Raw genomic sequence first — 11,953 nt, forward strand, 5'->3', positions numbered from 1 at the left:
TTCAACATGAAAATCCCAACAGCATGGCCTAATAAGCTTTATACCTGCAATGTCCACCTAGAGTCTACTTTCTGGGGAATGCAGTATGAGACAATAACCACCACTATTCTTCCACCAATAATATCTTCATGATAATAATAATAACAATAATTACAATGTGTATATGCTTACACATTGAATGCTGTGCTAAATGCTTTATGTGTATTATCTAAAATAACTTTCACAGTTAAGTGCTTTTTTTCTCCATTTTATATGTTGTATGTGGCAACTATGGCTCTGAGAGGTTAAGAAATTTGCACTGGCAACTCAGTTATGAAATGCAGAGCTAGGATTTCAAATCATGTGGTTCAGTGCCAAAGATTGAACATTTGAGCTTAGTATTATACTGTCATTGGATAGGTGCCCAATAAATATGGGATATTTGAGGCACTTGGGTGTTTTTTATTTTTGTTTTTGTTTTTTGGTGTTTTTATTTAATTTCTTTCAGGATACTCTTATTATGAGAAATAACACTAATACCAGAGACTATATGAGAGAGAGGCAAAGATTGTAGAGTGCATGGAAGGAACTCAGGAGGGAAGCACTTAACAGATACAAGAATGTAAAATTATTTGTTGAAACTAATGAATGTTACTATCTTTGATTTGGTGAGCACATACTGCATGCATCCTTTGAAAAACCATGTTGTACACCATGAAGATATACAACAATTAAATGTAAATAAGAAGTATAAAATAAAATTGGAGAGAAAAATAAAAGAAACAACATAGAGATACCATTAGTTTGGCACGATTTGTAAAGAAATAGTAATGTTAATGTTGACAAAGATATGGGAAATTAGACACCATTGACACTGATGATTAAAGTTCCAAACAATATTTTGGAGAATAATTACACATTAGTTAATTTGAAAATGTATATAGCTTATAATTTTAGAGTTGAACTTAAATATCTATATAAATTGTGTGTTTATGAGGTACAGTGTAAGGCTTGATCTATGTAGACATTACAGGAAGATTCAATCAAGAGAAAGTGTTGTTCATTTGCATTAATGAAGAATTGTATAAATGCTCCAGCAATTATCTTTTGTGGAGATAAAATTTTTGAAACATTATTATGTTGATATATACATACATATGTGTATGTGTGTATATATATATATATAATGGAATATTCATTTAGTATTGAAAATTAATGAATTCAATATATGTGTATTAACATGGCTAATTCTTTTTTTTTTTTTTTGAGAGAGGTTTTCACTATAGGGCACGTGCGCTTGCCAGACAGACAGAGAGAGACATAGAGACAGAAAGCGAGAAATCACCCCCAGGGGGGATGGTCATGCCGCAATCCCTTCTCCTCCATTCTCCTCTTGGGATCTTGGGCATGCACGCACATGTGCCCGGCGTGAGTTTTAAGCCACCGGGTCTGGGATGTGAACTGCAGTCGACTACATGGGAGTCCAGCGACATAGCCATTACGCCAGCTGCTGGTTCCCAACATGGATAATTCTTAAAGTTAAAAGAAAAAGTTAAGTTTAAAAATGTTAAATGGAATATGATACTCTTTATGTAAGTTTAAAAATACTTTATATGTAATGTTGGCGAATACGGATGTGTGGTAGAAATATAAAATGATAAACTATTTACATAGCAAATCAATTATAGTGTATCTTGTTGGAGAAGTGATGCTGTATAGAATAGAATGGGTGAGAAAAATTGAGGGAATTTAACTTTTCCTCCAAAGTTTTATTCTCCAAAACAAGCTGACAGTAACAAAAAAGATCTGAGATAAAATAAAAGTAATTCAATAATGTCTTTCCAACTAAGTGTCTCTCTGCCTGAGTGTTTTCCTACCCTTTGGGTATATTCCAAATTGTAGGATTTCTGGGTCATTTGGTAGTTTTATTTGTAAGATTTTGAAGAAGCTCTATATTGTTTTCCAGAGAGACTGCATAAATATTTGTTCCCACCAACAGTGTAAAAGTTTTCCCTTTTCATCACAGCTTCGCCAGCACTTGTCATTCTTTATATTTTGGACCCTAGCCATTCTAGCAGGGTTAAGTGATATCTCATTGTGGTTTTATTAGTTATTGAATTTCCCTTAAGACAAGAGATTTTGAACATTTTTCATATGCTAGAATGGGCAAGAAGCCCATTTATTTGTCTCCCTTAAAGCGTTATCTATTCAGTTCAATTGTCCATTTTTCAGTTGGATTATTCCCTTCCTTTCTTTCTCTCTTTTTTTCTTTCTTTCTTTCTCTCTTTTTTTCTTTCTTTCTCTTTCTTTCTTTCTTTCTTTCTTTCTTTCTTTCTTTCTTTCTTTCTTTCTTCTTTCTTTCTTTCTTTTCTCTTCCTTTCTTCCTTCCTTCCTTCCTTCCTTCCTTCCTTCCTTCCTTCCTTCCTTCCTTCCTTCCTTCCTTCCTTTCTTTTTTTTTTAATGGGAGAGCTGCTTGAGTTCCCTATGTATTGTGGTTATCAATCATTTGTTTGAGGAATAATTTGCAAATATTTTCTCCTATTCTGGAGGTGGGGTGTGTTTTTACTGTAATTGCTAATTGTTGTTTCTTTTGAGGGAAAGAATTTTAGTTTGATGTAATCTCACATGTCTATTTTTGGAATTATTGTTTGGGCTTTGGGGATCTATTTACGAAATCTTTGCCTACTCCGATGACTTCAAGAGTTTTTTCTGTTTCTGATTGAAACAGTGAGACCCTGTCATTTGCTTCAAAGTGGGTGAATACAGAAGATTCAATATTAAGCAAAGTGAACCAGACTTTGAAAGATACACACTATAGGGTCAGGAGGTGGTGTGGTAGTTGGGGTGCTAGACTTCCACATGGCCAACTGTGGTTCGAGTCTTGGATCTGGTGACTTGCTTTCTCACTTTCCTTTTCTCTCTCTGGTCAAATTAAAACAAAAAAATAATAGCAAATTAAATAATTCTGTAAAGAAAAATAAAGAAAAATACACACTGTATAACCCCATTCAATATGTACCAAATGTCTACATCCTATGGCAAAACTTGAAAGGCCCAAGGATATGACAGTAGAGAGAATAAATGTAGATACCAGAAATTAAGAGAGGAGAGTTAAGAGAGTGGGTGGTAGAGGGCATTTGGGAGGGACAACGGGAAGTAACATTAAATAGACAAAAGAGTGTCAAGTTCTCTGTTAAAAAAATATGTTCTGTAATTTTTTTCTTTATAAAAATTAAATAAATAAATGAATAAAATAAAAGAATATCACACACACACACACACACACACACACACACACACACACACAAATAAGTCAATATATTTTGTTTGGGGACAATGGATTTTTACCTTTGTACTTTGCTGTATTTTGTTTATGCTTTCCAAATGCAATACAAAAACAGTAAGTGAGAGGACATGTGTATATTAGCGATTTCCTTTATGAAGTGAAATCCTAATCTAGGTGTAACTACTTAAATAAGACCTTGATATATAGCTTATTTCTAGATAGGCTTCAAAATATAATTATATCTTATACTGCCAAACTAGAGAATTTTATCTTTCTTTAAAAAGTTTTTGTTTTTCTCATTAGAAGTGCTTTAGGGATGGACTTTCCTGATGTGGGGAGACTGGAATGAATCATTGGTTCCTAAACTGGTTGATCTTCTGAATTAACTGGGGAGTCTTAACATGCAAAAGGCTGAACTGCACCTTAGAATATGAATCCTGTTCTCTGGGGATGGAGCCCACAGATTTGATCCCTTGATTTCTGTAGTCTTTGACAGCTCCCAGGAGACTCTAGTAATTAGCCTGGCTTGGCAACTTGTCTGCAGCAGTCCTATCAAGTTCCCTTCCTTCCAATTATTTTATTTTATTTTATTTTTTTTACAGATTAATTAGCTCAGTATATATAGGACAGGAGTCTAGTTCTTTCTCAAAGACAGGGAGTGAGTGGTAGAAAAGGTTTCCAGTTGATAAAGCTGGCCTTTCTTCTAACCTCACCAGGCATATTCCTGCTTACCTTACAAGGCAGTTTCATATTAAGATGGCTTATAGTGCTTACAAAACTGATATTTCCGGGGTCCTCTTTAATATAAAGCCTTGAATGCTTTCTTTGATTTGTCTACCTCTTAGTTCATTTTATCCTCTTAATCTTTAAGAATGTACAGGCAGTAGAATAATTGTAAGAACATTATGATTTTGACTTCAAAGAAGATAAACACTGGGCCATTTTATTTGTATGAACCTCCTTGTCGGTACAAAAAGTAGTGAGCATAGAACTTTAATTCTAAATTTCAGTATTCTTGAAATTCATTTGCAGGTGAATATAACCTCCATTTGTGACACAGAATAAGAAACAGACAATGATTTGTGCTTCTGAGGCATTTTCTTGTAGAGAGAGGCCTCCCCATAAATTTTTCTATAGGTTACTGGAAGAGTTAGTGTGTATTCCAGTGTTTGAAGCTATAAATACATGGTCATTAAGGGAGTGCCTTCTAGCCAAGATTCCTTATCTGAATCTGCCTTATAAAGTGTATTTTGAGAGACTGAAGAATGGAAAGCAACAGAAGAGAAAGTACCAGAGAAGTTTCCTTATGGAAGCCTTTTGCATTTATTAGTTTTTAAACACAATGGCCTGGAAAGTGACTTAAACATGTTTATAAATACTTTCTTCAACATGAAAAGATTAAAGTAGGGGCCAGCAGGTGGCATGGAGTTAAGGCACTGGAGTCCCACATTGGTAGACGGTGGTTCAAATTGAACCCAGCAACTTGAAACTCAAGCTGGGCACATGTGCCTACAAGTCTAAAATTCCAGGAGGAGAATGGAGAAGAAGGGACTGTGGTGTGGCCATTCCCCCTGGGCTTAGGGGTGAGTTCTCAATTTCCCTTTCACTATCTCTCTCTCTCCAGCGAGTGCACGTGCCCCATGGTAAAAACCTCTTAAAAAAAAAAAGAAGTAGCAGATTGCTATTAAGAGTAATTATTCTGTTATTTTCTTTTAGTTGTTTCCTAACCTGAATATGGAGTTTTCTTTTTATAAATTTTTTTCTGCATGAGGGGACCTGTGGGTGGTGTGGTGGATAAAGCACTGGACACTCGCACATGGGTGAACACAGTTTGAGTCCTGGATCTGGTGGCTTGCTTTCTCACTTTCTTGCTCTCTCTCTCTATGTCTCTCCACTCAAGTTAAAATAAATGAATGAATACATAAAATTAAAAATAAATAATTCTAAATTTTTTTTCTGCATGAAAATGAATTGTTTTTGAATGTGGTCAGGATGCAGTCATTCCTTCTTTTTACTATTCATACTTTTTAAATAGCTGTACATATTTACAAGGTACAGTGTGATTTTTCAAGACACACGTGCAATGTTTAGTGATCAAATCAGGACAATCAGCATATACATCAACTCAAACATTTATCATTACTTTATGTTCGGGACATTTAAAATCTATGTGATCAAATCTTTTAGCACGCACAGAAGAGTGAGAATATGCAGTATTTGTCTTTCAGTACTAGGCTTATACCTGATGTCTACATTTTCTCAGATATAAGATTTCATGCCTTGTACAGTTGAATAATATTCCATTTGTACAACATTTTCGTTATTCACTCATTTGTCAGTGACATTTAGATTGATTCCTTATCTTGGCTATGTTGAGATCCAATAAAAAGGACTCCAGAAGCCCTACTGATGGTCATGTTTTGGATCCCAATTCTTCATTCTTTCCTACTCTTGTCCCCTGAAGTCCTTCTATTTTCACTCAGCTCCTGAGCTATGATTTTTGAATCTAATTCTAGATTCAACTTTTTCATTTGACATTCAAATCTATTGTCAGACTCACTTTTGCCCCTCCTACCCCATGTGTTCTGTTTCTGATTACTAAATACCAAGCCAGCATTGTCTGTCTAGGCTCTTCAGACAGTGCTAAAACAGAGGAAGGTACTACCCTAACCTGGTTAATTCGGGCTGATGCTCTCTTGCCCAATTTTGGTTTGAAGGTTTAAGTCAAAGTTTTCATCATTCCTTCAATCTGAATCTTTAGCTAGATTTCATCTGTAAATACTCATTGTATGTTTGTACAACCTCACATGTATTCTCTGATCCTGCATTCGTAGAATATTTTTGAAACATCCCATTTGAGTGTTTGACTTCAGAACACTATGACTTACACAAAAAGAACTCGATTAGTATTGGTCAAATGAGCCAGTTTCACATATGCACAAGAACCCCAGTCTTCATCAGAAGTAGCTTTATAAGACAAAATCATTCATGGTTAAAAACCATTTTCTAATTTTTAATCATTCACCTTACTCATAATGCATGTCACTATATGACTATGGAACATTAAAAAAAAAAAAAAAGCACCTCCCTCTCACCTCCCTAAAGATTAACCACCATCAGAGATTTTTTTTTTTAAGTTCATTTATTTCTTTCTTTTATGAGGCACAAGGGAGACAGAGAAATGAAGAGACAGACAAGACACCCAACAGGGTCTTGACACCATTATCCACCTCCAGCCGTCAGTCCTGGTTGTGGGCACATTTGTTTGACATACCTAGGGAGGTCTCCAGACACAAACCTGGAACCTTCCTGTGTGGGTCAGCCTTGACAACTGTTGTGTTATACCGCTGCACCACCGTCCTGCCCCTACCATTGGAGATTTTTTTTTGGAGAGGTTTTTGCTATAGGGCGCTTGCGCTTGCCAGACAGACAGAGAGAGACATAGAGGCAGAAAGCGAGAAATCACGCTCCAGGAGGGATGGCCACGTCGCAATCCCTTCTCCTCCATTCTCCTCTGAGGATCTTGGGCACGCATGCACACACGCCCGGCGTGAGTTTAAGCCACCGGGACCGGGACGCGAACCGCGGTCGACTACATGAGAGTCCAGTGACATAGCCATTATGCTAACTGCCGGTCCTCCATTGGAGATTTTTAAATGCATGTGTACAGACTGGAAAGGATTTACCAAACAAGAGATTGAAACAAGTTTTGGGTAATAGTACCATTTCTAGAAGAAGTGCTGTGGTCCCTGACTTACCATGGTTTGACCTAGGATGTTTCAACTTCGTGATGGTAGAAAAGCAGCATGCATTCAGTAGAAACCATACTTTGAGAAACCTTACAACATTCTGTTTTCAATCACAGTGTAATATTCATTAAAATACATGAGATATTCAACATTTTACTATAAAATAGACTTTGTGTGAGATGATTTTGTCCAAATGAAGGCTAATATAAGTATATATGTGTTCAAGCATTTTTAAGGGAGGCTAAGCTAAGCTATAATGATCAGTTTAAATGTACTTTAAACTGATGCTATTTTCAACTCACTCTGGGCTCATTGGGATATGACCCCACTGTAAGTTGACAAGCAGCTGTATAAGTTCTCCAGTGAATTCTTTAAAAGAAATCTTGGGGTCAGCAGGTGACATAGTGGTTAAGGTGCTGAGCTCCCACATGGTCAACCTTAATTTGAGTCCTGGACCTGGAGACTTGAAATTCATACCTGGTACATGTGCACACATGCCCCAAATCCTGAGAAGATAATGGAAGAGAAGGGAATGTGGCATGGTCAGCCTCCCTGGGGGATGATTCCTCACTTTATTCCCCCTTCATCTCTTTCTGTCTTTCCAGCAAATGCATGTGCCTTATAGCAAAAAAAATTCTCAAAAGAAATAAATAAAATAAAACGAATCATGTTCTTTTGGCTAATATGTTTGATGACTTTTTTAAAAAAAAAAAAAATCAGACAATATTTTATTGCTACCCTTTTTAAATTAAGCTGCCTAGAAAAAGTCTTGGGCTGTCTGGCCAAATGAGACTAGAGCACCATTCAGTTTTACTTGGAATTCATCTAAACTACAGAGTATACTTCCTACCGAGAGATATTTCTAATCCTTATAAAACTGTGATGAGCAATATACTCAAAGAAACAGAGTAAAAACATTTTTCCTCATTTCTAGCCCTATAGGTTTTAGTTGGTTCCTCTATTCCACTAACTGCCTGAGCACACTTCCATCTGGTTGCATGCAATATGTAAAATATTCTCTGCTTATAAAGACCAAACAGTTGCACTGGTAAGGATAGACAGATAAACAAATTTTCTAACAATGCTAGATAAATGATACACTGGCCAGAAAAAATAGTATGAATATAGACCAGAAATTAGCAAACATTTTCTGTAAAAGGTTAGAGAGAAAGCACTTGAGGATCTGTTGCAATGTCTGTTGTAAGTACTTAACTCGGCGGTTGAAGTGCAAAGCATAGCCAATGTAGAAGTGAGTGTGCATTGATTGCTGTATTATAGTAAAATAGAATTTGTATAAACAGCCAGAGGAGCAGGGCAGATTCGATCCATGGTTCTGGCTTGCTGAATGGGTCGGATATGGGTGAAGGAGGATGAGTAAGATCAAGGCGTTCAGGTGCAAGGAGCATGATGATATAGGCATAGAAGTCAGACAGCATATGCATTCTTGGGTAATAGCAACATAAACGTAGCCATAGTAAAGAATACTAGAAAGGAGCGGGGCAAAGATGATTATGGCTATACTGGGTAAGGTCTCATAAGCCAATTTAAAAAGTTGCTATTTACCTGCTGGGAAGTTATAAAATGACCTTCTGTCCTCTAAAACTAGTACACCTCAGCTGGTTTATCTTCCAAAGTCAGTGGTGGAAAATCTATTAGAAGAAAAGAGCACAAACTGAATGAAGAAACTTATTTTAACCTTTTAAATGATCACCAGTGGCTAGATTATTCAAGGTGCATTTTAACTTCTTTATACAGTTGCGTACTATTTTTCATTTACAGTAGGCAAGTGCCATGAGTCTAACAAAGCTAGCCTGCCCATATGCCACTGATACACCCCTCAATGTACTGTCTTCAACAAACAACTTATTTTTCCTGTTCATCTTAAAATAATGAGGCATTTTGAAAAAAAATTATTCTAATTACTTTTTAAATAGAAATTAGGGGTAAAAAGCTCCTGGAGAGAGTACCCTTTAGGTAAAATGCTAAAGTGACAAAAAAAAAAAAAAATCAGCCTGTGGGACTAGGAGATGGCATAATGGTTACATCACTGGACTCCTATGTGGGTAACCACAATTTGACCGGGTGGCTTAAAACTCACATCAGGCTTGTGTGCGTGTGTACCCAAGATCCCAAGAAGTGAATAGAGAAGGGATTGCAATGTGCCCATCCTCACTGGGAGGTGATTTCTCACTTTCTGTTTCTCTTTCTCTGACTCTCCAGTGAGTGCACATGGTCTATAGCAAAAATCCCTACAAAAAATAATCACCCTGTAGCTCAGTAGATTTTATAATATAGCAGAATGTCTTTAAGGCAGTTTTAAAAAAATAATTTTCCCAAACAAGGAATGCTTCAAAGTCAACTATTAAAATGTGTTCTACCAAGAGAATCATGGAAGCTTGCCTTGCTCAGAAATTGCTTGAACCTCCCAGAGCAGGGATGCTCACTGCTAAGATGCTGTGTTCTGCAGGGTGGGACCATGGGGGAATCCTGGATCCCATTCCTGGTCCAACCTAAAGGCTGGCCATAAAGGCACATACTTGTCCTAGCAACTGAAAGGGCTGATGTGCAGGATTATAAGGTTGAAGCTGGCCTGGACAACACAGGAAGACCCCATCTAGAGAATAGTTGTGTGGCGATGTGTATCTATCAACCCAGTTGGAAGGTTGAGGCAGGAGCATTGTGACAAGGTAAGACCCTGTCTTAAAAACACAAAAGGAAAAGGAAAGAAATGATCTGGACCTAAATACAACCATTTCTAAAGAGATTTTTAAACTTATGTCACAGTATTGATCTATATTTTAAAGGAATAACTAAAAATTGCGATGCCTTTTTTCCATGACTTTCTAATTTAAGATTAAAACAGAGTAGACATCAATAAAAGAGAAGATCACAACCCTGTAGAAGCACAGTGTCTATGAAGAAGTCATGGATTGTCAGAAGACAGGAAGAAAACAGAGTAGACATCAATAAAAGAGAGGAGATCACAACCCTGCAGAAGCACAGTGTTTGTGAAGAAGTCATGGATTGTCAGAAGACAGGAAACTAGTTCCGTCTGAAGGCCTGCACGTCTTGGGCTGTCTATTCAAGGTCAAAGCACACTGTTTGAGTGCAATGAAATCGTAACCATGAGATACCAAGGAACTCACCCACAGAGGTTGAAGTAGTAGGGATTGCTGGAGGCCTGTGAATAAACCCATCCAGGTATAAGTAGGTTATTGCTACAGGGGCAGAAGGAAGTGGGGGAGGAATGTTTTGACTCCCTTCCTAATTTCATCCAGGTGATAAGTTAAGGAACAAAAGTGACATTTTATAACAACGTTCTTTTCCTTGATTTGGGACCCTGATCACAAGAATTCTCCCCCATCTAAATGTATACTGTATAATATGGAAAGAGTAAACAATTAAGTTCTTAAGAGAGGGAGATTTTTGGCAAAGAATATTTAAACTGTGTATAGATCAAAGAAAACTTTTAACAAGGGACCTTTGGTCACTATGTAAAGTTCTTTCTTCATAAGCAAGCTCTTTCTTCGAAAAGACACAAAGCCATTAGCACATTTTACACAAAAGCAACAGTGACAGCATTATTGATGCCTTAATCTTACAAACGGGAAAATCATTTCTCTGAGGAGTCAGGAGGTTCTCATGTCCTTTTCAAGTATTTTACTGATATTTCTTATTGAAATAAGGGACAATTGATACTTAGGTCAATATATACTATTTTAAAAAGATACTCAGATGTTTCCGAGTGGGAAATGGCCCTGACATACTGTATCTTCTCTGAGAAGCTCATAATCAAGTGGCAGGTGACCTCAGTGACTTGGATGATGTCTCTTTCATTGGGGAGTCCACAGTGGCAGAATGTCTATGGATGAAAAGACCTCACCTAGATCAGAAGGCGCTGCACCATTCAGTAAATAGCCGATGGGAATTAGTGCACAAATATGGTATCCTTTTGGTCTGCAGAAGTCTTTGTTGATGGGCTAGTCCTTGAAATGGCACAAGGTGTGTTCATCACCTGCTGTGACCTTCCCACACTGTTGCCATGCTCTGCCATCTCTGTTGCATATTGTCTTGGTTAGGCTAAAACTCAAGGACCCAGGACAAATGTCAGACAGAAGATTGAACAAAACTAATTAAACATTCTCTTCTTCCAGAATTTAAACCTACACAAGAGTGATCCAAGAATTTAAAGTTCAATAATTGGAGGTGATTATTCTAATTGAGGAATGAGATGACTTCTTTTTTTCTATCTGATTAAAAACACAACAACCTCACAACCAAAGAAATAGAAAGGCTCCAGCACCCCATCGACAAGACCAAAGTTATTAGCTGATCACCGTGAGGAATTTGCGTAAATGTGACTTTTGTGAATCAGAGAACATACTCTGTCCTATCCCATGATACTAGCGCTAGACGTTCTTCATTTTTAGGGCCATTAAATAAAATAACTTCACTTTTAAAAATGGCACCAATGATAACTGTGTTAAATGTGAAACCAAGAGGCATTGTCATACTTCCTAGGAAGAAGATGATGATTAAAAATAAATCAAGCCTATCATCAAACTTTCGAGCACAGGCAGGCTCTCTACTAGTAAGTTGTCTGGCTTTTGACTGGATGTTACAAGTGTTTTCTTGCAGTAATACTCTTTCCATCTGTAAACGCACTCTCAGACGTCGTGAATTCAGAGAGACTCTACCACATGGTGGCGCTCTGGTTGTGCCATAAATGAAATCGCTGGCGTTTTCTTTTTAAAGAAAGGGTTGATCAAAATATGAAGTTAAAAAACATATATCCACTCCTTAGGTTTCTTTGGACCTAGTGAGAAGAAAAACGTTCTCTTTAACATTCTCTCTACTTCTTTCCTGTATCATTCTCCTGTTTTAGAAGCCCGTCGATGGGCTTCATTGTGGTACAGGCAGCTGCAGCATCCGAGACCCA

General features: G+C 37.2%; 1 pseudogene; it reads right to left on the bottom strand.

The window, feature by feature from the left end:
* LOC102479300 (tomoregulin-1-like) overlaps positions 1-11,667 on the bottom strand; it is a 148,273-nt pseudogene extending 136,606 nt beyond the window's left edge.
* Positions 11,668-11,953: the final 286 nt, after the last annotated feature.

The sequence above is a fragment of the Tupaia chinensis genome, unplaced genomic scaffold (assembly GCF_000334495.1).
Source record: "Tupaia chinensis unplaced genomic scaffold, TupChi_1.0 Scaffold000290_1, whole genome shotgun sequence".
Classification (NCBI taxonomy): domain Eukaryota; kingdom Metazoa; phylum Chordata; class Mammalia; order Scandentia; family Tupaiidae; genus Tupaia; species Tupaia belangeri.